This window comes from Balearica regulorum, chromosome 4 (genome assembly GCF_011004875.1).
Source record: "Balearica regulorum gibbericeps isolate bBalReg1 chromosome 4, bBalReg1.pri, whole genome shotgun sequence".
Lineage (NCBI taxonomy): Eukaryota > Metazoa > Chordata > Aves > Gruiformes > Gruidae > Balearica > Balearica regulorum.
Genome location: NC_046187.1, coordinates 14,191,803 through 14,214,425, shown reverse-complemented (window position 1 = coordinate 14,214,425; position 22,623 = coordinate 14,191,803). Strand labels below are relative to the sequence as shown.

Sequence of the window (22,623 nt, the reverse complement as noted above, 5' to 3'; positions counted from 1 at the left end):
CTTCCCTCAACGCGGCCTGGCCCCGGGCGCTGGCGAGTGCCCGCGGGGTGGCCAGTGGCCCTCCCATGGAGCTGGAACGAGGGGGCTGCGGATCGAAGGCCGCCTTTATGGAGACCATTAGCACTTTCTGGAGCGGCGACGCCGGCCAGTGAAGCCTTCCCACCGCCCTGGCTGACAGCAAGGGGCTTTCCTCATCGCCCACCCCCCCCAAACTTTTGAAGCTCAAAGGAAGCCAGCCCGGCGGTTCCGAGAAGCCGTTCGCTTGCCTCCGAGGGAGCCCCTATTTCCAGCTCTGAGAGGCACAAGTGACTAACGTCTCCCGCCGGTCGTGCTGCGCTCCCCTGACTGACTGGGTCCAGGGCTTTCCAGCCCGGGGGAGGAGGTGCCGGTCAGTAGGTCAGCCTGGGCCCAGCGCCAGCCTCCCCAGGGCGGGGGGACTCCCGGGAGGGACCCCTGCCTCGTCGACCGTCCCCTCGGGCCGGGCGGGCTCCCGCCACCGCCTGTCAGCCCCTGGCACTCGGCAGAGGCGGCCGCGGAGGCCGGGCTCCCTCTGGGCGGCAGGAGGTGAATGGCAAGCGGCGGCTTCTCCCTCCCACACCCCAGCGTCGGTCTCGCCTCCTCCAGCAGCAGCAGCAGCAGCAGCGGGTCACCTCTGCGCGGCTGAGTCGAGCCGAGCCGCGCTGCCTGCCGGCCGCAGGGCTGCGAGAGACACGGAGGCAGCTCACGCCTCCTCTCCTCGCCGCGGGCTCAGGGGCGCTACCTGCGGGGCCGCCGCCGAGCCGGGGGGCCGCCGCCGGGCTGCGGTGACATTGGGAGGAGACTCGTCCGAGGGCGGCGCCGGGGGGCAGGAGCGCCTGTGCCCGCGGCTAGCGCCAGCCGCAACTCGCCCTCCCCTGTGGCGGCGGGGAGGGGGGCGGCGAGCGGGAAGCTCGGCTCTGGCCGCCCGGCGCGGCTGCCGGGGCGCTCAGCCCTTCATTTCCTCTCGCCGTCGCGCTGCTGGAGGCTCCGGACTATAAATAGCAGGCTTGCCAGCCACCGAGCGATACACGCACACACCGGAGGAAAGTGCCGCGCCGGTCGCCCCGCCGGGCGGGCGCCCAGCTGCTAGCCAGGTAACTGCCGCTCGGGGCACGCAGGGGCGGGCGGGGTGCGGGGGTTCGTTCCGCTGGCGAGGGTTTTGTTTCCTTGTTTCGTCGCTGGCTCCGGCGCGTCAGGAGAGATTAAAAGCTGGGAATCCGTTCCGCCGAAGTCCCTCCCTTTTATTCCCTTATCAAGTTTCTTAAGGTTACAGCCCGCAAGGTGTGCGCAGCCCTGGTAGAAAGCGAAGGCACTCTCGTCGGGGGCCGCCGCAGCCCGGCGAGCTGCCCCTCTGCTGCCTCCGAGGCGGGCGCCGCGCCCCCTCAGGGCCAGGGCTGAGGGAAGGGAGGCGGCCCGGCCGCCCCCGGGACCCTCGCCCGGCCCGCCGCCGCTCTCCGGGGATCACCGTGGGCGCGGAGGGACCTGGGCTGCCAGGGCAACTTCCAGCTGAGACCCGCCGGGGATTTCTCCTACTTTCTCCCGTCGGCGGTGTTGCCTGCCGGGGAGCTTCGGTGCCGCCTTGGCCGCGGCGCGGTGCTTGGCCGCCCCCCGCGCAGCTGCAGCCCTGGCCCCTCTGAAGGGGCGTTGGGGGGGCTTGAGGACCTTATTTGCAATGTTTTTCTGTCGTGTTTGAAAGTTGGGGGTACTTGGCTGATGAGGCGGGTTGCAGGCTCCACCGGTGCCCCTAAGGGGTTAATTTGGTGGAGTAATTGAGCTATAGGATACCCATCCCCATCTTGCAAATAACAGCGTCTGCTGAAATGTGGTGGAAACCACAAGAAAGGTTTTACATATAGATAAGTTGAGCAGAGTGGTAACTTGAAATTGTATCAGCCAGAAAAGGGAGGATGGGGGATGATGTTTAATTTCTGAACTGTGATCAAGTGGAGCTCTATTTTCTTTTCCCCAAAGTGACATACAGATTTTGAAGCATGGATGGCAGAGCTTGTGCTGTCTGCTTGCCTGGTCCCCAAAGCTAACCCGGTGCCTTATCTGAAATAAAAATAACAGAATGAAGTCTTTGTGGAGCTATGTTTTCATCTGATGCATAATTATGCTTCTATTTCTTTTCCCTGCCAGAAGAAACGTATTTATTGTTTATTTACCCATTAATGATGTGTTAAAATAGATATACTAAAATCAGGCCATATAAATGTGGCTTTGAATCTCAAAAACGAGACTAATTTTCAGTCTTTGCCAGTTTCTGGGCACCGTCTATGTATATTTAAAGGATGTCTACATAGCAAGAATGATGGGGGGAAAATGTTTCTTGGTCTGTATCAAAGCAAGAGTTTATGTAAATCATTGGTTACTAACAAAACTTCTTATATTTGGGTAAGTATTTACAAGTTTGATAGCAGTCTTTAAAAAGGAAGTGCTCCAGTCATTTGATTTTTTTTTTAAATGTTATTTTTATTTTACTTGATTAAATTTGAACTAGCTTTAAAGCCCTGCGGAATCTTAGGTTTTTTGTCCTGTGAACCTTTATATTGGATGGGGTTTGTGCATGTAAGTCCTTATTACTGTAACTATCCATGCAGGACTGAATGCTGTTTGCTTCACACATTCTGATAATTCCACTAAAATTAAGGTAAAAGTCACAAGATTAATATGAGCAGAAATTAGTCCTGTGAGATTTTAACAGCCCTGATAACATTAGTAGGAGCATGTTGGCAGCGTTACTACTTCAGTCCTATTTGTGCTTTTTTTCGTCTGCTTCATGACAGAGCTTCTACAGTGCTCAAGATAAGATTAAATCTTTCTTTAAAATAAAGCTTGTCTTTTACTGATTCTCTTGGACTACCTAAAGCTTCAAGTTCCAGTTCTCCATGGGTTCCTCAAACCTTGCAAGTGCTGCTGATCTCTCTTTTGCTCTGGTTTCTCTGGAGAGACTTATTCATGAGGCTGTCTTAGTTCTTTTTGATCAAAGTATTCTGCCTTCCTCAGGCTAAGGTATATCAGAGCAGGTGTATCCAGGTGTTTCCTACAGATCCTCCTTTATGATGTCTCCTTATCTTCTGATCTGACCTGAAGATTTCACAACATTAGGTGAAGGTTTTGTGAATCAAAATACATGATTAATACTGTACTTAGTACCCGGAAGTCTACTGTACTGCAAGAAGACACAAAAAAAGAAAACCAAAACCCAATAAAAAAACCCAGGAGTAGGTCTGCCTGGACCATCGAAGTCAGCCCATGGAGGACAGCAAATAAAGAGTGGAGGCTGTGAGACAGGCCTATTCAAACAATTACTTCACCTGCAGACTAAGCCTAAATTCACTATGAATTTTGAGGAAAAGTAGTGGGATTGATATGTCTGCTGAGTTATTTAGCTTGTTATAGGTATATATTTTCATTATATGGCTTCTGGAGAGAAATATGAAAACAATAGTTTTTGGATTTATGTAACAGATTTACAGGAGAAAGTAAGATAGTTTGCTAAGAGAGACAAACTGAAAGGCGGACAATTACTCCCAACATTAACATTTTGTCAAAATTTATAACATGAACTAGCATTCTTAAAACCTTAAGTAGTTAGCTACGTTTCTCTCCTTAACTTATATTTTCATAACCTTTCCTGTATGCCAAATGCTCTGACTGATGGAAGTTTTTAGGAAGAGCTAGTTTTGGCTTACAAAATCTTTTGTACTACATTAATATTTTATTGTTACCATTGATGAATGGCAAATGTTATTTATCACACTTTTGAGGAAGGATTCCTTCTTCCGAAGTAATTTGGACTGATATAAATCAAATTATCTGAAATACTTTTCCTTCTTTTTTTTTAAAATAACTTGGAAATCTAACTTCATGTGTCAAAATGCAGGGTGGATAGAAGGCTGTAGTGTTATTTGGGGAGAGTTGGCAGTTCTGGCCTCACCAAGTCTTCGGTCTTGCCTACTTTTTACTCTGGGTTTAGGAGCCCTCCCCACACTTCCTGATTTCACCTACACAACTGGCAGTCTTGCTACAGTTTTGTCCCACATTCTCCATCTTGTTCTTTAGGAGCAGTCACAGCTGATTTTGCTCTTGCAGCCCTTAAGAATTTTTTTTTTTTTTTTTTTTTTAAAGGAATGCCTAATTCTTCTTTAACTCTGCCAGACAAGGAACTGGTCAGTTAGCTTATCGGTCTCTCCTGTCATGGATAGTTGATCTGTTACGGAAAATCTGATGCAAACCTTGAAAGGCTGGCTGGATTGCGCAAGGCTTGAGTGCAGTGCTGGACTTCAGCTCGTAGATGTCTTCACAGTGATAGAGGATTTTAATTAAAAAGACTTGTTTGTCTTGATACAAAATCCATGCTGGCAACTCTAAAAGGAGTTGAGGTTTGTGAATTTCAGTTTCCTGCTGTTTGGAAGACTATGTTAACTGCTTGCCAGCTAAATATTAAGAAGAGAAAAAACTATAAATTAATGATGGAGGATTCTTTAGTTTATTTTCCCCATAATCTGCAAATGTAAATTCAGTTAATTTGTCCAGGTCAGGAGCAGATCATTTCAGGGAAGAGGTTTTTTCCTATTTCTTCTGTCATCATAAGTTAAGTAAAGATGGGCAGAATCTGAAACAGCAAATCAGATTTATACAATGGATTCTACTATGAAAATTGCTGTTAGGAGATGGGATACGGTGGCTGTCTTCCAAGCCTTGTGTACCTTTTTGGCAAGGTATACTGAGATAGCATACTAAAAGGTGAAGCGGGCATCTTATGCTGTATATGGCACATGTATTAATTTGTCTTTTAAGAGGGACTGAATAGACCAAATTGTATTTACTTACTCTGTAGGTTTTTCAAGTTTACAATGGTAAAGTTTGCTTACGTGTTTCAGCAATGGGTTTTAAATTGTTTGATGTCATTATCTTTGGTGCGACTATTGAAAAATGTAGAATTATTTCTGCTTCTAAGGTGTTTTAGATCCAAGTTCTATAGAACTTGCCACCCTTCTGAATCTGGCAGAGACTGGGCAGGACAGATCTTCTCTTTACAGTAGTTTCAACTCTGTAGTTGCACAGCAGGTTTAATATTGATTTCCATAGGTTAGGGTGCTAATAGGCGTTTTGGTTCAGCCTGATAAACTAAGCCTCTTCTTCCTGTTTGTCAGTGAATTTGCCCCATAGCTTCCTTTAGGTTGTTTTTAATGTTGAAGAAGGCTCTATTTAATGAAAATAAGGAAGACAACACAAGCTAAAGGTGCTTAGTTGACATAGGATGGTGTCAAAGTTGTTAAATGTGATGCTGTTTATCAAGTTCATTTCTTTGGCAGGCTGAGTTTGTGCTCTGTTACTATGTCCCATGGCATGAAAAATCAAATCCATCTGTGTGTTTTTTGGTGGATGTTTTTTGTTTTGTTATATATCCTGTTTCTATTTCACCCTATGTTGTGACCTCAGTGAAAATTTAACCTGAGTACAGTAGTAAAGTCATTCTGGGCGAAGTCTGTCTGGGGAGCATTTTCTCTTACCATATATACACGACTAAACCACTTTCATTTGTATCAATGTCTTTTAATTCTGTTAGCTGTGCACTTGTCAATAGGAGTTTCCTGCTTGCTGCAAAAATACTGATTTGGAAAATAGAGTGAAAGCTCTTAATATGAGGCACTAAAAAGACTCCGGTTTTTATTGTAATTACTAGGGGTGGATGTGTAATGGACAATGAAGAGGGAGAAGGTCTTGTGGGAAACATGTTTTAATTGTATTTTGACAGTTTTTCATGTTCCATCAGGTTTTTGTAATGTTTGTTTATTTAGAAACTATGATCTTAGCATATTATAGCAATGCTAGTAAGATGCACTGAACCTAGGGTACATATTTCTATTATGAAAATGACTCAAAAGCCTGAAAATGGGTATAAAAGTCTAGGCGCTAAGTGTGATTTGGTATCTTGTGTATTTACTGCTGTGCAAATGGAGCATTAAGCGGAATGCATCAACCCTTTGGTATTGTACAGTGTTTCTATTACAGCAGTAACATCACTGCTCTGCCTGGATTTTCTTTGCTTTGTGTATGTGTAAATGGCTAAAGAAAACAGGAATCAGTAGAACTGATTTTTATGGTGGATTTTTAAGGATGAAATTATTTTCTCTGCTATAGTGACATAATTTTGGGAAAAATCTCTTTAATGGGTTATTCCAGTTTATGTGAGAACAGAATTTGGTACACAGAGTAGGAGATACTGCATTTGGCATTCAGAATAACATCACTCTGCTATTTTTATAGTTTTAAAAATATACTTTATAAATTGATGAGAAGACCTTTAACTTTTCAAATTAATAATCTAAAAGTTGGAGTGTGAATGAAAAGTGCCTTTTTGTTTTAGCCAAGTAAGTGTGTGGGTTGGATTTTTTTTTCTTCCCTCCAAAAGGCAGCTAGAGAGCAACACTATATCTGGAATTTCTGTGTTACTGTCTGTCATGACACACAATTTGTGTGGCTTTTGTAAAATGGCAATGTGGCGTAGCCTCTCTGTGTTAGCTGGAAATGATAAAGATGGCAATGTACGTCTGTGGGGGAAGTTGATTGTATGTAAAGCAAACTTTCCTGCAGCCTGCACAACAGCTCTTTCCACAGGAGCAGTGTGATCAGGCTCATCAGGTGGTGGTCCTGTGATTAAACCTTGGAATAAAAATAGAGGATGTAAATGATGAAGAAACACCTGGTTTAAAAAAAAACAAAACACTGAAATAAGCATTCTCAGTTTAGACTAGCTATTGAGAAATACTGTTTAATTTGATCTGTAGTTTCCATACAAGCACAGATGCTTAACCTGCATTAATTAAGTTTTCAATCAATGAACCTACTTTAAACATTTTCCCAAATGAATCGTATCTGATGATTGTTTAGCTACTGAGTTAAAAATATATGTATATCATTCTTGATTGCTCTATCTAGGGTTGGTTTGGGGTTTTTTTTGGCTTTCCTACTGTCAGTGTCAGATAGCTTTAAGTTTTGGTATTTTGTTTCAGCTGGCTAGTGTAGTCTTTTCCTTCTAGGAATTGATAGCTTCCAAGTAATATAAACAAAAGTTGTGGCAGCTATTTTTATGGAAGTTCTTTTGTTTGTTAGTTTTGGATACCTCAGGTGCTGATAGTTGGAAGCTTGGAACATGCAAATATAGCCTACACTAGGTGGCAGTGTGAAATATGAAGAAGCCGTAAGACATTTGGAATTCTTAACAAACCCAGTAGAAGCTGCCACACTTATGGATCAGTTCATAGATAAGGATATTTTTACTGCATGTACTTCTGTTAAATATGAGGTCACTTATTTTTCGTCATCTAAATTTGTCTTGAATTTACCTTGTTTGAGTAAAAGAATATATTTGGGCAGTTACTGCAAGGTAGCTGGCATACTGTAAATTCAGGCTACAGTTTAGTTGTGTTGGTTTTGCGTGGCAAGGTTTTGGTAGCAGGGGAGGCTACAGGGGTGGCTTCTGTGAGAAGCTGCCAGAAGCTTCCCCCGTGTCTGACAGAGCCAATGCCAGCCAGCTACAAGATGGACCCGCTGCTGGCCAAGGCCAAGCCAATCAGCGCCTCTGTGATAACATATTTAAGAAAGAGAAAAAACAGTTAGAGAGCGCTTTTGCAGCCAGAGAGAGGAGTGAGAAGATGTAAGAACATCTGCAGACACCAAGGTCAGTGCAGAAGGAGGGGGAGAAGGTGCTCCAGGTGCCGGAGCAAGATCCCCCTGCAGCCCGTGGTGAAGACCATGGTGAAGCAGGCTGTCCCCTGCAGCCCATGGAGGGAGGACGAGGGGGTGTAGCGATTCCACCTGCAGGCTGTGGAGGACCCCACGCCGGAGCAGGTGGAGGCACCTGAAGGAGGCTGTGACCCCGTGGGAAGCCCGTGCTGGAGCAAGCTCCTGGCAGGACCTGTAGCCCTGTGGAGAGAGGAGCCCACGCCAGAGCAGGTTTGCTGACCGGACTTGTGACCCTGTGGGGGACCCACGCTGGAGCAGTTTGCTCCTGAAGGTCTGCACCCCGTGGGAGAGACTCATGTTGGAGCAGTTTGTGAAGGACTGTAGCCTGTGAGAGGGACTCCATGTTGGAGCAGGGGAATGATGAGAAGAGTCCTCCCCCTGAGGATGAAGAAGTGGCAGAAACACCGTGTGATGAACTGACCGTAACCCCCACTCCCCGTCCCCCTGTGCCGCTGGGAGGGGCGGAGGTTGAAGCCGGGAGTGAAGTTGAGCCTGGGAAGATGGGAGGGGTGGGGGGAGGTGTTTTTAAGATTTGGTTTTACTTCTCATTCCTCTACTCTGTTTTGCTTGGTAATAAATAAGATGAATTCCCTCTCTAAGTTCAGTCTGTTTTGCCTGTGATGATAATTAGTGAGTGATCTCTCCCTGTCCTTATCTCGACCCACAAGCTTTTTGTTATACCTTTTCTCCCCTGTCTAGTGAGCAGCTCTGGTGGGCACCTGACCCCCAGCCAGGGTCAACCCACCATATTAGTCTTGGTTAGCTGGCTTGTGTTTGTAGTTAGCTATTGGTTAGGAAAACTACATGTATGTTTGAAAATGTTATTTGAGATGTATATTTTAAAACTGTAGGACAAAAGCTATCAACTGATAAAACAATGATAGGTGTATTATGGCCATTTATCATTTACATAGGACCATCTGGTATGTATATGTTGTTTTTTTTAAATAAATTGTGCATAATTGCCAGGGCAGATTACTGATGTCAAATTGCATGTACTATTACAGTTTATTGTCTTTCCCTTACAGAACGTGTCTCTGTGTGTGAAGTGATATATATAATAAAACTGGTTGCTGTGATGTCAGTCTTTTTAAAAATGGTACTGTGTGTGAGCCTTAAAAAGCCTGAATGCATCTTAATGTTGTTCAAGCATTGCAAGGGGGCTTCAGTGACAATGGGAGTTGGGACAGTTGTTTGTGAGCAAAGTACATCCTTTGTTAGTATAACTTGGAGTGCTGTCAAAGTTTTTGTTTAGCAGTGTCTGATTATACAAAAAAATCTGATCAAGGTGGAGAAAATAACATTTACAAGAAACCTTTAAATCAGTTTCTGTACCATCAAGACGTGATAGCCTAGAGATAGATTTCCCTACTAAAGCATAAAAAGCAAGAGGGATTAGAGGACCCAGCCTATAAAGGTTGTGTGCATAGTTGTTGAATTGCTTTGTTATATATTTGCAAGTGAATTTAGAAAGCAGTTTGATGTAACACCATGAAAGCTTTACGTTTTTATAAATTGGATTTTCTTTCTCTGACAAAAATGAAAAGCCTGGTCACAATAGCTTCTTTGGAAGTGTGTATTGGAAAAAGCAAAGCTATCCACATGCTGGGATTATTAAATGTACTCAGGCTGTCAAAATGTATATGTAAATATATGTAGTACTTGGCACTAAAATTGATCAGTAATCAATCTGGTGGTAAATTAGGAAGACTGTACATGCTTAAGATCTAAGTCATGACATGCTGAATATGTCTGAGGAGACAATGTTGTACAAAATCCCAACTTCTGATAATGACTCCTTTTAAGTAAAAGATGGAAAAGTACTATAAAGCAGTAGGAGTGTTTAGTGAGGAAATAACACTTCCCTTTCCTTGCTTTGCTGCTACTACTATAATGTTTTCACAGAAGAAAACGTTAGGTAGCATTGATTCCTGTAATATCAGTATTTTGAAGATAATGTGAAAGATTTACCAGCAGAAACTGTAGATGTTCCAATAAACATATGGTTGGAGATGTACTGCATGTGTTTATATGGGTCTTTGAGGGACACAGTAAGTCATGTCCCTCTGTGTAGTCTTTTGAAAATCCAGCTTTAACTTTTATCATTCATAGATTATAGCAAAGGAAGCCTTATGTAAATTCTCCTTGGTAGCTCAGAATCTTAGCTGTTGCTTGAACTCCAAGTGTAAATTGAGATACTGTGTCTCAGTTTGGACCTTTTTGGTTTGGCATTCACATATAACTTGTTTGTTTTGTTTTGATTGGTGTTCTTAATTGAATGGCAAACCATGGTAACCTTGCACAAAAGAAAAAGCATGTTAAACACCAGTTTATTCCAAATGAAGGTTGTGGATGCCCATTTAATGTGAATAGGAGTTGTCCTACAATTTACAGCTGAAGACTGATCTAAAGATGAGTGGGAACCTGACAGAGCAGATCCCTGACAAGAGCATACCATGAAAAGTCACGGACTGACTCATGGGGTGAAAGGAATGTAGGCACTGAAGCAAGATTAAATGGCAGTTTATTTTAGACCTGTATAAAAAATATTCCAGAAATAACCTGACTGATCTGGTGTCCAATGCTCTCGCCTCCAACCATGATCATGGGGAAACTGAAATCCCTTTGTCCAGTTTGGGACTGTGTTTCATGAAGGCTGAGGAGGCTTGATCTGTGCATCTATGTAAAGGTATTAGTCCTATTTTCAACCCGGAGGTCAGTCACCCAGTTTCCTGATATTTTTGTTCTGGGCTAGCACTTGGCTATTGTTTGAGGTCTGCCAGCTTATTCTCTAAAACTTTGGTCCTGAGAACGGGTCTTGTGGCTGTCTCGGTGTTTGGGATGCTCCTGAGTGCATCATGCCCACGGCACGCTGCTGAGCTCCTGGGAACAAGTCACTTCTTTCTTGAGCAGTGGGGACAAAGGGAAGCTAATCCTTCTGGAGTCATCCACTTATTTTTCTAGTATAGCCAAACCTTGCAGTCTTCTTCCAGGTGGTAGCATTTGTTGGCTATCATATTTAAATAAATCTGATGTTCCACTAAGAAACATGCTGCAATTCTTTCCATGTTACTACATTTATAATAATTATTTAAAATACTTAATTCAGCACTTGTTCAACTTGTTGAGCAGCTTGCTAATGAGGTGTCCTAGAGTTATCTATGACTATTTATTAAGATTTATATCAACAAGAGAACATAGAAAAACTGCACTCTTTTTCAAAAGAAAAATTATGGTTACTCATTTTCACCGCACTGAAATTACCTTAACAATCAATTTTGGTATGTTACAATAGAATGGCATGCTTGGGCATTTTGCCTGAAGCAGTGATCTATTTTTTTTTTTCCCCTTCTCCTCTGTCTGATCTAGTTCATCAAAACAACATAGTGCAGGTGAAGTGGAATTTTACCTGAGATTTGTGGCTACTTAATTTTGTAAATACAAAAATAATGAATAGCATTGTCCTCATGAACTGTTCCAGTTGTGGAAAAAAATAAACCAAAACACCCCAAAACATACGTACCTTTTGCCTATTTTAAATAAAATATTGATGAAGATCTAGTTCTTGTCTGTGGGAATTATGCTCTTGTCAGATACTTCTGAAGTTCTGGAAAACATCAGCTTTGAGAATCTTATTTTTGTGTTCTGAAAGAGCAATGTCTCCTATTATAGTTTGAAGGTTAAGGTAGAAATATTTTTACAAAAATTGGATTACGAAGTGCAAGAATACTGAAAACATAGCAGAAGATATATTTTTAAGCAATTTTAAAAGACAATACCAGCCCATCAGTTATGACCCTAGTTTTTCATTTCTGTATTTGGAGCAGTGTTGCCGCTTTACATCCAGATGATTTGTAAGTTCTGCCATAATAAATAATTCAAAAGAGCCTTTGTTGTATAGTCAGCAATGTCACATATCTCTTATGTCCCCAAAGTGATGGGAGCAGATTCTGACCCCATTCACAGTGCTGTAAGTTGACCGATGCTCAAGGAAACACTCTGTAAGGTTTTGGGTTTTGTTTTCTAAAAAAATTTTCTTAGTTTGATTTAAAATTAATTTTTAAATAATATTAGTAATGTAGCCACTCTTGTGTTGATTCTGGAAATGCACAGAAGGGACAGGATAGTCAGAGAGACACAGAAGTGCTGCTATCTTGAAAGGAAGCATAGGTCCCATCTTGAACACGCTCATTGGGCTGAGGTTCAGATTTGCATTTCGGTCAAATGTTCTGATACCTCAAACAGGCAAGGTAAGATTTGCCTCTCTTAGAACAGCAGTAAGAAACTGGAGGAGAGCTAGCGTCTGCAGAGCAGGGGACCTCTGGGGAGTCTCAAAAACATCAGGGCTAGTAGAAATTTTCCTACCAGATAGGAAATGAAGGGATAAGCCATGAACAGTCTCAGTGTGGCAGCTTTCCTGAGTCTGTAACAATAAGGTTAAGTCTTGGTGTGCTTGGCCACTTTCCATCTTACCTCAAAGGTTGTTTTATCCTTGTTTATGTTTAGAGAACTTCTGTGCATATGAGGAGATGATGAGCTGGCTGCTTCCTTAATGTTCACGTGTGAGACTGACTCCTTTTATGTGGCAGGAATGTGACAGGGTGCATTTGGGTCACAGAGAGCATCAGAATCTTCAGTATCTTTAATTTGGATTTGTAAGTATCTTAATGAAACATTTCTAGTTCTCTCTTACTATTTGTATTAGCCATGTGCCCTGTTCTATATCTTTTGTGTTCTTTATACAATGCAAAGCACAGAAATCAAGCTTTCCTATCTATTTCCTAGTTTCCTTTCTCTTTTGCCTGCCTGGCATGATGTCCTGGCCTCACAAAGTCTCTAATGCCTCTTTTTTAGACACCCTATAGTAAGCTTCACATTTAGACGCCCTGTGGTAAGCTCTTACCATCCAGAAGGGACCTTGTCAGGCTTGAGGGTAAGTGGACCAATGTGAACCTCACAGAGTTCAAAAAGACCAATTGCAAGGTCCTGAACCTTAGTTAGGGCAATCACCAGTATCAGTACAGACTGGGTGATGAACTGATTGAGAGCAGCCCTACTGAGAACGATTTGGGGATGCTGGTGGATGAGAAATTAGAAATGAGCTGAGAACATGCGCTTGCAGTCTGGAAAGCAGATTGTATTCTGGTCTACATAAAAAGAAGCATGGACAGCATGTTGAGGGAGGTGATTCAGTGGAGTACTGAGTCCAGCTCTGGGGTCCTCAGCACAGGAAAGACATGGACCTGTTGGAGTGGGGCCAGAGGAGGGCCACAAAAATGATCAGAGGGATGGAACACTTCTCCCCTAAAGAAAGGCTGAGAGAGTTGGGGTTGTTCAGCCTGGAGAAGGCTCCAGGGAGACCTCATTGCAGCCTTTCAATACTTATAAGAAGGGGGTAAAGATGGAGAAAGACTTTTTACCAGAGCCTGTAGTGACAGGACAAGGGGTAATGGCCTTAAGCTGGAAGAGGGTAGTTTGAACATAAGGAAGAAATTATTTACAATGAGAGTGGTGAGACACTGGAACAGGCTGCCTGGAGAAGCTGTGGATGCCCCCTCCCTGGATGTGTTCAAGGCCAGGTTGGATGGGGCTTTGGGCAACCTGGTCTAGTGGAGGGTGTCTCTGCCCATGTCAGGAGAGTTGGAACTAGGTGATCTTTAAAGATCTGTTCTAACCCAAACCATTTGGTAATTCAGTGATCAGGATTTGCCTTTCAAACTGTCCAGTAGTATTAGTCTTGATGGTTATTTGAGACGTAAAAAAGATTTGAGTTTGTTTTAATTTGTTCATAATAAGAAGTTTAGTTTGTTTCAATTCTTAATGAAAATGTAATTTAAGTTTTATACGTAGAAATACTGTTGGTCAAGCAGACCCTTGAACTAAAGTAAATTCTGTTCTCACATACTGTTAAGCAGTCAGGTTGTTGGTTTTTTTTTTAATGAAAGGTGCATATAGTTATTTTTTGGAGATAATGAGACATGTTCAGTATGCCCATGTTCATTAGTGAAGAAAACTTGTAAAGTCTCTGACATACTACAGTTAACTTGTCCTTTTATTACAGTCAGCAATACTACTTTTTGCTCTTTCTTTATACATGGTGATCTTTCAGCTTGTTCTATTTCTGTCCAGATAGCGTTCCTATTCTAGCCCAGAGAAGGATATTCATAGCTTTCAGACCTAGTTCTTATCACAGTCAGACTACTAACAGAATCAGACAGTGTAAGCCAGGACCTAGAGTTGAGGTGGAAGTTGCATGTAACTTGCCATGCTCTTCTCAGTAGAATTTTCTGCATCTGACAGATCTTTTAATATCTGTAGGTAGCAGGTGTCTGTATAGGTAATGGACTGCAGTGGCTCAGGTAACTGAAAATAGATAAAATCTGTATTACATTTAAAGTAAACACTGCCTTAGTCATTCAACTTAAGTCATCATATGTGAAGAAGGGGACACGAAGTGTAAGTTAGTTCATAACAGATATGAACTAGAGAAAGACAGATAATTCTTTTTGTTTGCTATGCCCCTTCCCCCCCCCCCCCCCCCAAAAAAAAAAAAACCCAAACACCCCAACCTTAAAAGAATTACAAGGCAAGGAGGAGATAATTAAACCATCAAACACAGGGAATTTCATGGCCATTGTGAGTAAACAACTCTGGCTGCTCCAGGCAAGGGACCAACTTAATTAAAAAATAAAAAAATCTAATTTAGTTAACCTATTTATCAAAGAAATATGTTGGAAAACCATTAGTCTTTCTACAGACATTAACACTTTGCCTGTAAGCACAACATGTTAGAAAAGGAACTTTCTAAACTTTCTTTGGCATTACTTTAAAAATGTACAAACAGCATGGTGTGCAAAAGTGGTGGTTTTTTTATACTAACTACCTGATACTTCATTCCTTTTTTTCATCATAAAATATTTACTTTTTGTTTTCTAAATAAGGGGAAAGCTGAGATCTGTAGGAAGAATTGCATTTTCTTCTGTTTATTGGAAGATAAATACCTTAGGACCTTTCTATTAGTAGTTATTGTGTACTCTGCAAGTATAAAACTACCTCTCAGTTGGTCTTGATGATACAAAGCTAATTAAAGTTGGTTTTTCTCACTTCTACCAATGAGTTTGATAAAGCTTTTTCTTCAGGAAAAAAATGTATTTTATCTCATTTACGGATAATGGTAGTTTTAATAGATATGGACTGTTAGAAAATATGCTTAGGTATTTAAAAATCAAGGAGGAAAAAAACTAATGGAAAACTCTTTTGTATTAATTTCTTTATCTAGTTACAGCAGCCAGCAGAGATTTTTTTAAATCAATTTATTATTGGACTAGGAAAGAATTTAGAGTAAGAAAGCCAACATACAGTCTGGAAAAAGTATTAAAAAAAAAAAAAAAAGTGTTGGTCCATAGTAAAGTTACTTCTTACTTTACGACTGACAGACTAAAGGCAGACATTTGAGAACTACAAAATTAACTTATATTAGCATACCAGAGAACGAATCCCAAATTACATGGAAAATGCATTGTTGTTCAAGAAGCATTATATGAGCTGCTGCACCGTGTTGGAGCAGGGGATGAATTTAGACACCTGTGAAGCCAACAGTTTTAAAGCTTGAAGAAGCCCTGGTTTGTATTCCAAGTCATGTGGAATGAATGGCTCTGCAATAGTGAGCAATGCAAGAAGGAACAGACCAATTATTTTTTTTAAGTGAGGAAAGGTGGAGAGTTTTTTTAACTTACAAAAATATGAGAATGTTTTTTGTCACACTTGCCTTGGTTATTGTGTTGAGAGAGACTTCTGCTGTCAAAGGTGAGAGTGTTACAAAATTAGCGTGAATCCAATTTTTTCTACTATCTCCCGCGATATCTGATCTCCTCAAAACTCCACTGCGAATAGGAGCTTTAATGAGCAGGCAAGTTAACCTGGAGAGCATTACTGTGATTTTTCTTCCACAATTTATCCAGGGATTTGGCTAGGGGATTCATAATGACCCGTTCAGTGTCTGTCATCCCTGTCCTTACACGGTCTGCACGTCATAACCAGATAAAATACTACTATGTGTGGTTGAGGTAATAATATCAAGCCAGACATCCTCCTCCTGTAACTTACTATTCAAAATAAGTAAGGTTGAGGAATGAGAAATGAGTGGATGAGAGCATTAATTGGGAAATTTGCTGTTCATGTGGTTTGTGGTGGTTTTTTTTTTTTTTTTTTTTTTTTTTTAGGGCAGGAAAGAAGATCAGGGAGAAGAGGAAGATGAGATCTTGAAGTTCTGTATACAGAGTATTGTCTCAGTAGGGTAGGTATGATTGCAGGACTCAACATTTTCAAAATACTAAATTCATAGATAAACTATTAAAAATAATATTTTGGACAGGCCAATTGAGGGACCTTGACAGGCTTGAGAGGTGGGTCCATGCAAACCGCATGAAGTCCAACAAGGCCAAGTGCAAGGTCCTGCATGTGGGTCAGTGCAAACCCAAGCACAACTATAGGTTGGGTGAGGAATGGATTGAAAGCAGCCCTGAGGAGAAGGACTTGGGGGTATTGATTGATGGGAAGCTCAACATGAGCCAGCAGTGTGCGCTTGCAGCCCAGAAAGCCAACCATGGCCTGGGCTGCATCCAAAGAGGCGTGACCAGCAGGTCGAGGGAGGTGGTCCTGCCCCTCTGCTCCGCTCTTGTGAGACCCCACCTGGAGTACTGTGTCCAGCTCTGGGGGCCCCAGTACAGGAGAGACATGGAGCTGTTGGAGAGAGTCCAGAGGAGGGGCATGTAAGCTGATCGGAGGGATGGAGCACCTCTCCTATGAGGACAGGCTGAGAGAGTTGGGATTGTTCAGCCTGGAGAAAAGAAGGCTCCAGGGAGATCTAATTGCAGCTTACCAGTACCTGAAGGGGCCTACAGGAAAGATGGTGAGGGACTGTTTATCAGGGAGTGTAGTGACAGCACAAGGGGTAATGGGTTCAAGCTGAAGGAGGGTCGATTTATATTAGGTGTTAGAAATTCTTTACTGTTAGAGTGGTGAGGTAGTGGAACAGGTTGCCCAGAAAGGTTGTGGATGCCCCCTCCCTGGAAGGGTTCAAGGCCAGGTTGGATGAGGCTTTGGGCAATGTGGTCTAGTGGAGGGTGTCCCTGCCCATGGCAGGGGGGGTCAGAACTAGATGATCTTTGAGGTCCCTTCCAACCCAAACCATTCTATGATTCTATAATCTTCACTAATCTCTGAGTGAGCTTGAGCAGTACATCATCTGTGCAATCAAGCAAACAGTGTTTGCACTAGGTTATGCAGCTTATGGTGATGTGGATGCTGTCTTGGCCTGCAAGCCTGGTCTTGTCTGTTATTGCACCATTGTGGCTATAGCATTACCAGCTGAACATTCTCATTAGCACATGGGAAGTGCATGGAAATTGTAGTAGCTAGATTGCCCAGGGAAGCACTCAATTGTGCAAGTGAAGACGAGCGTATGAGCTTGAGGCTGGACTCTAACTAGAGCAGCCAAATCTAAAAACATAATACTATCAGCCTTCAGTTTGAAATAACATTTTCACTTGTACTTGGTTTCCTAAACTGTGACAGAATATGTGATGTGGTATTTGCAAATAGGAGGATTGCTTCATAAATTATTGGCATTCTTACTGATCTATGTAGATGCATTAGTCACTGACTGTTTTACTGTAGTTGGGGAAAAAGATAGAACTGAGTGCTCATCTATAAATGAACATATATAAAGCTCAGTGCCAGAAGGGCAGCAAGGGAGAAAACACAGGCATGCCAGAGGTACCTGTTGTGTCTAGTTGTACTACTACCTTGTACCTCTCTGACATCATTTTGAAAGTGTTTTGAGTCAGAGCATGTGTATCTTTTCTAGCTCAGTGGGGCAGTGATTCTTGATAATAGTAACTAGATTCAACTTTAAATTCATATTATTACAAGGAATAGTTATCTAACACATTTTTTGGAAGTAATTTTCCAATCTTACTTTTAGTTGTGGATTTAATATTTAAAATGTGATGCTTCTTTATGTTAAGACTAATATTAAGGAAAATTAATATCTAATTTGGTCTCATTAAGAAATAGCTTACAGTCACTTTTGTGGATGAGGTAGGTAAGATATTTCTCATAGTTCCTTTGGAATTTTGGTGCTTATTAATCACTCTTTGCTTAAGGGATAAGGCATAAAATCTTCCTTTGTATGTGTCTGCCAGAAATCAGATTAAATTGGAACTAAATAAACACTAAGTTGGAAGGAATTTAGATTAATATCCATATTTGTAGACTTTTACCTTAATCCTGAAAAACAAAGCTGAAAGTTCTCGTCTGTGTCAGCACTACAGTAAACTCTGGGTTGGCACAGTTCATACTTCTGTGCTGGTCTGTCCCTGGCACTTGATATTTTACAGCTCTATTCTTCATTCACTGAAGTGCATAACTAGAATTAGGACGTAGTGGATAAGTTGTCTCCTTAGATGTATGCTCGTAAGAATCTCACTCTGCAGGGCAGTTTGCTCATCATAGTTGATTTAACTGGAACAGAAGGTTCAGATCAGACCAAGAAATTAACCTCGATTAAGGTCTTCAGTTTGAAATCTGCATCTTTATTAAAGACAGAACACATTGGTGGTTTTATTAAAAGTCTTGCTGTGAGTTATGGTTTGAATATCTTTTTTTGAAGAAGCTTTTGCAAGATTTCTTCTGGTTCCCCTGTGCCTCTGCCCCTTGAGGTGCAGGGGCACTTTTGCACTCTGAGCTGCTTACCAGCCCACTTTCCTATTCCTCAGCTTAGTTGTAACACAATATCATTAAGAATTATTTAATGATCTGGTTAGAACTATGTATTGCCGTCTACTGAAATGATCTGTTCAACATTTCCTATCTTTGTTCTTTGTGTCTTCAAAAGTAGTTTTCTGTCTTAATCTAAAATTTAATGTTATTCTTCACAGTGAAGGCATGATGTTTAATTCTTTTTAACACAAAAGTGTAGAGTTTCTGGCTGGAAAACTTTTTTTTTTTTAAGTGGGATACATAAAACTGTTTAAGGGCATTTTAGGTACAGCCTTGTAGAGAATTTGAATTTCTATATGAAAAAAAAATACCATGTTTATCTGGGAAAGATTTGGGAATAGAGTTTTTTTCTAAAGAAAGCTTATATTGGAAATGGTGGAAATCTAGCTTTGTGGGGAAAAAAGACTAGGTAGTTCCTTTAATGAGAGCCAGGGATAATTGAAGTAGGAGGTAGGTATGAAGGATCAGGATGAAAATATTTCATTAAGGATGAAAAGGATGGGCACTGATAGCCTGGAAAGCTGGAGTTGAAGTGACAGTCCCTTTGTTCTTTTTGCTGTCTTCATTGTTTTCTTCCTCCATTTTTGAGGCTTTTTTCCTGACAAATTCTGTTAACTCAGTGATGAGAAAAGAAGATGAAAGTTTGAAGTGCAGTTGTGTGTGTTGTTTTAGACTAAGGAAATCAAACAAGAAGTAACAAAGTTTATCTAAACTGTCTCATTATATGTCTTGTCTCCTGGTTTTGGTGCTGATAGGAGGGCAGCTGCAAATAAGATGATTGCACAAGCCTTTGGGCAGTTTGAGAAACCCTTAGACCAGAAAAATGAGAAATGACAGAAATGCTGGGAGAACAAGGGAAAAGATGACATTTCTGCATTTCTCCTAGTTTCTGCCTTTGTTTTTCTTTATAAAACCTAAGTGCAGCTTACTTCAGGGCATGACGGATAGCTGTTGTCTTTTTTTTTTTTTTTTTAAAAGAAAAGCCTAAATAAACTCCCCTCTCAATTGCATGTCAGAAGTAGTCCTTTGTTTTCAAATTACATTCCTATGCCTGTGTAGATATGACATTCAAATAGAAAACAAAACATTTTAAAATTTTATTATAGTTTATCAATAAAATGCAATTTATTTTGGATAGTCTACAAGTACATTGCCTTGTCACTATCAAAAATCTTGTGCAAGCCATAATCAATTAAAAAAACCCAAAACCAGTCACCCTTTTCCATATGAAGAGAATGAGGAGTGATTGTAATTTTTCAGTCCAACACAGGATTAAGCAATCTTAATCTGTAAAGCTAAGACTGATTTCTTACCCTACTAGGACAGAATGACTGGTTACAAGGCACTTGGGTAGTAGTAATGTTTAGTGGTATATAATTTTTTAGATGGAGAGAAAGAAAGCTTTATTCTATGAACAGGTAAAAAGTTGATTGTCAGAGAGTATCAAAAGACTTGGAAATGTATGTTGTAGATAGGCATGAAATAAAAGATAATCTAATGGTAGTCACTAACTTGCATTTTTTTTGTTAAAGTCAGTATCTTCTTAAATGAAGGCTGGTTGCCATGTTTTCCCTCACTCTAGGTGGACTGTACTGAAAGGTGGATCCAACTGATTTGGGTCCAGTAACCCAGTGCCATGAGAAGGTGATAACAAGTTCTCACTTGTAATAGTTTCTCTTTTTTTGTCACTTCTTCCCACTGACAGAAGAAGAAAGACAGAAGAGCATGCAAAACCTTTCCAGGTAGTATTGAGTTCCACCGTATGAAATAAGTGATAGGACTATTCTGTAATGAGTTGATACAGGACAGCAGTGTATTTATTGTACTGGATGACTTGTCACCCAATAAAGTTTCCTGAATGCTGTAACTGAAACGCATAATTTAGTTTAAAAAAAAAAAAAAGTTAATTTTGTATCCAGTGCAGTGCTTAGTTGGAATCTGTATGTATCTGCCAGCAGCTGCTGCTGAACTGGTATTCTTCACTCCTTGAAGCATAATTTAGCAGACCCAACAAAGAAAGTGGGCAGAATTGGTACCATGGGATTGAGTCTCCTGATGACTTAAAAAGAGGCAAATTATACTTTTCTGGGCCAGTGATCCAGGGGTCGAAACTTACTGTTGTATTTTTTTAACCACTGTTTACTATGTTTTTCTTCCTTTAGTTTTAATGTGCCAATTACCAGTCAAATCTATTAACTGTTTTATCAGCATCCATGGAAATGAAATAAGTGGGAGAGAACGCAGCTGTCAGTGGAAGCTATGCTTATTTAATGACTGTAAAATTTGACCTCAAGCTAGGCCTCCTTTTATTTCCTTTCCTATGGATAAGGGATTTGATGGAAGCATTTTGGTATGATAGCATTTCAAAATTTTGACATGTATTTAAATAGATACAGACTGTGTGCTTGAATCCGTACTTAGCCTTTCACTTAACCTGAAGACTTATAAAGGCAAACAAAATAACTGAACAAAGCATTCGGTAAAATCATCTTGAATGATGCCTGCCGTGTAAGAAACACAGCAAACTGACTGCCGGATGGTATCAGACCTAGAGGAGACAGCCTCAGCTCTGGCCAGGTGTGGCAAAGCGTTGTAGTAAAACATGAGTACTGCAAAGGGGGCATTAGGAGGTAAGCTATCCTTTCTGTATTTTTGTATTTTAAATGCTCTGGTTTAGAGTAAATAGCAAAATGCCGCTGATACATCTTGAGATGTATGAAATGTTCTAGAACCATGTCCCCCACCTCTTACACATGGCAGCTGGTGGCACAGTTGTCTTCTGTGACAAGTAAGTCAGGCACTGCTGTAGGCAGAGCGGGGTTACTGAGGAGCCTGAGGTATGTTGTGTCTCCAAGGCTCTTTTTCTGTTAACTAAATAGATGTCCCAGCACTGATCATCATCCCCAGAGTGCAAGATCTGAAGTACAGTACTGGATTTTGGGACAGTGGAAGATTAAACTGTTACGTTTTTCTCTTCAGGCTCAATTGGGATTGCTCTAATTTATGTCAGTTTTGAGCTGATGCCTCACAGTCTCTCTGCTGTTCGGATTAGTCGACGCATAAGGTGCTTTGGGTAAATTGCTTCTCTCATGCTCGGATTGGCTTCCAGCACCTCTCTCCCTCGGGTGAAGGGGGATGTAGGACCATTTTGTTGCTCAGGAGATCAGGATTTAGTTTACTACAAGTCACATTATGGCTTCTTATAAGGATTAGCACAGAATAGAGATGTGAAATATTTAATTTAGATACTACTCCTCTCTTTTCCTTTCTCTTCAAAAACCAGATTTGAGCTCTACATTGGTAGGTGTCAGTTTTTTCTGTGCTGGATTTTTATTTGTTTGTTTTTCTTTTCTATTTTGGGGTGAAATGCAGTAGGTGTTTGAGAGCTAAGTAGCTACTGTTAAGGACAAAGAGAAGAATAGCATCTATCTGAAACTGCATAGGAAATTCTAGGTATGTATCTTGAGTTAGATTTTGCCCAGGATGCTATAATTAATGCCCTTAATGAAAGGCAAGTCTTTGTTGCTTAAACCCTTAACACCAGCTGTCATGCGTATGGTCATCCTAGTATCAGAGGGTGCTGTACCACTATAAAACTATCAGGTTTTCAGTTTTTCTTTTGAGCTGTAGATACCCAGAAGCCCTTTCTGTCTTGGCACAGTGATGGGTCCATGAAAGCTCTTAGACTGCTTGCATTGTGTGTATGTATTTTTGATCCCCTTAGTGCTGAGAATACACAATTCAATGTAGTCCCCAGATTTTGCTGCAGCAGTGGAAGAAAACTCACAATTTTAGTTTTAATTATTTTTTTTCAAATGTAAATGAAATTGTTGCTCACCTCAGCATAAATATTCTATTGAGAATGTGAATTTAACTAGGAAACATTCTCAAAATTAAGCTTCCATTTTTTTTCTTTAGATGGAATCTTTTAATAAAATTTGACTGATTCTCCACAGTGTTTTTTGTATTATCTATCAATAATACTTAGATATAAGCCTTTCTTCTGAAGAAAATTTCAGCAAGTTGATCAGTTGTTGCTTTCTGCTCCATTATCCATTCAGCTCAGCT

General features: G+C 41.2%; 1 protein-coding gene across 2 annotated transcripts in view; it reads left to right on the top strand.

Annotated features, from left to right (window-relative positions):
- Positions 1-633: 633 nt before the first annotated feature.
- The window catches only part of INPP4B (inositol polyphosphate-4-phosphatase type II B), a 335,694-nt gene continuing 313,704 nt past the window's right edge, over positions 634-22,623 (top strand). For both annotated transcript variants that reach the window (XM_075751208.1, XM_075751207.1), the window contains exon 1: positions 634-1,112. The gene's annotated coding sequence lies outside the window, so the exon portion shown is untranslated. The remainder of the gene's footprint in view (positions 1,113-22,623) is intronic.